Here is a 2,785-nt window from a genome sequence, read left to right as displayed (position 1 = left end):
ATGGCAGCGGAGCCTCAGACAGCCCAGGAGGAAAAGAGTGGCAAGTTCTTATTCCACTGAGCCATCTCCCTGGCATAATTTTACTTTAAAGAGAGTACAGTAATAATTGATGTAACATTAGAAACAGTATATATTTAGAAGACCAACATGGCAGGTATTTCAAGAATACTTTTTGTATTACACATTACTGTCCTCAGTGTAGTTGCTTAGTTCATAGTTACCTGCGTACAGCATTAGTCAAGGTGAGACTGCTACACATTAACTGCTATTTTTATAAAACTAATGGAAGTTCTTAGTACAGTCACCTCATCCATCTTGTATATATACTTGCATGGTTTTCCCCTACCATTTTTCCTATTGCTTTTCATTTCTCTCCTCTTTGTTATTTAATCCTTAATTTCTGTTTCTTTATATTTAACTGTATCTGTTACGCTTTTCAGGGTTTTTTTTCTTCTTTTGAGTTCTTACACTAGGAAGACGATATGATATTTACCCATGTGAGTCTAGTTTATTTCACTTATGAGTATAACCTCAAGTTGCATCCAATTACCTATGAAGGCTTCTAATTTGTCTTTCTTTTAGCTGAGTAATACTCCATTGTATAAAAATACCACATCTTTTTCATCCATTCCTCAGATGATGGGCATCTTGGTTGTTTCCAAGATTTGGCTATCACAGATTGTGCTGCTATAAACATAGGTGCACATATATCACTATGATGTGATGTTTTCAGTTCTTTTGGAAAATTTTCCAGAAAGAGAATAGCTGGATTGAATGGGATATCCAGTTCTAGTTTTTTGAGGAGTCTCTACACTGATTTCCAAAATGGTTTTACCAGTCTAGATTCCTACCAGCAGTGGAGAAGCGTTTGTTTTTATCCCGCACCCTCTCTAGCATTTGTTGTTAGATGATTTATTATAGCTATTCTTTCTGGGGTGAGATGGTATCTCAATGTTATTTTTAAAAATTTGTTTTATATAAAATAAAAATCATAACTTTCATACAATTGACATAGAGAACACTAATGATTATTGTGCATGTCACATATACATACATCAAAAAGTCTCATTGAGTTAAAAAAAATGAAGGTTCAAGAACAGTGGCCTCATAGAATTTTAGGATTTAACAAATAACAATAAGTATCAAATTTCAGAGCACAGCAGTGTTGAAAACAAATGATGAATACAAGAACACATATTTTCACATTGAAAACAGTAAAAGCTACATAACCAGAATCCAAACCTAAACATTAATACATAAAAAACCCCTCAAAATCAAGAAGCAGATTGGAGGCCAAATGATGATCTACTAATTAAATATCTATTTTAAAGAAGTGTCTAGAACATGATACAAAAAGTGATATTTATCAATAAGATTTTTTTTTTTTGCAGAACCAGATATTGAACTCAGGCCCTTGCCAGGCAAGTGCTTATTCTACTGAGCCATCTCCCCAGCTCCCCAGTAAGATTTCTTAGTTTTCTTACATACTTCTCTAGAATTAGGAAAGAATTTGTCATTTAACAATGGGAACATGATTTAAATCATCTTTTCTTTAAAATAATTACAGAATTTAATGACAATGTACACACATATTTATTTTATAGACATATTCCGTAACTAATATGTGTAGTATAGAATGCCTTTTTTTAGCACATGATTTCTCTAATTCCCCACATTCAGATTGATAAGGACTTTGGCAGCATCTACACTGAATTCTAGTCTTGCAGAAAATTTATTTCTAAGCCAATAATCTATAAAGTCAGGACAAACCATTACATGTGATTCACGAAAATAATTGTTTTCCTGAGGCAGAAATCATAGAACTATTGAAATTACCAGCTGGACAAAACTTTGAAGATAAACCAATAAATTGATAGATGAAGTCTTGTACAGTATATTCATGGATTTTGCTTCATAATCCACTCTGGCAATCTGTTTCTTTTAATTGGTGAATTGAGTCCATTTACACTGCTGGCTATAATTGAGATGCACTGAATTGTGTTTCACATGTTATTTACCTGCTGTTGTATACCTCTTTTTGCCCTGTGTTTAACTGTTTGTCCTATTTGGTGGCTTTTTTTTTAACTCATTATTAACTTCATTGAAAATCAATAATAATTATATGGCAAATTAAAAATTGTAGATAAATATTGAAATATGAAAGATCTAAGACATAGACAGAGTGAATTCTAGAAAAATATTTCTGAAATGAATACATAGCATGAGATTAATAATACATTGAATATTGTAAAAAATAATTTACAAACTTAAATGAATATGACAATAAAAATTGTCTAAAATAAGCATGAAAAAGAGTTTACAGATCAGTCATATAATAGTTTACTCTGTGTCAAAATCAAGAAACTTATATTCCTATAATTAGAATTCTCAAAGTAGAATGAGGTAGGCAATAAATATTTAAAGATTTAAATTTTCTGAATTTAGTTAAAATTATAGCACATTTCCAAGAAAAATGAATCTTTTGCACAAGAAATATGAATAAAATCATACCAAGATACACAAAAATGAAATTGTCCAAAACTAATTGTAAAGAAAAAAATCATTGAAGCATGTACATAGAAAAAATATTAGCTATGGAAGAACAAAATTAAATGGCATCTTATTCTACATTAGAAAAAAAAGCAAGTAGGTATGAAACTAGATTTATTTATTCAAAGGACTGCAAAAAGGATCTGTCATCATTGAATTTTGTACTTAGCAAACATACCTTTGAAAACTAAAAGTAAAATATTTTCCAGTTATACAAACTTGAAATAGTCTAATA

This window comes from Octodon degus, unplaced genomic scaffold, assembly GCF_000260255.1.
Source record: "Octodon degus isolate 3935 unplaced genomic scaffold, OctDeg1.0 scaffold00148, whole genome shotgun sequence".
Lineage (NCBI taxonomy): Eukaryota > Metazoa > Chordata > Mammalia > Rodentia > Octodontidae > Octodon > Octodon degus.
This window is presented reverse-complemented; position numbering follows the sequence as displayed.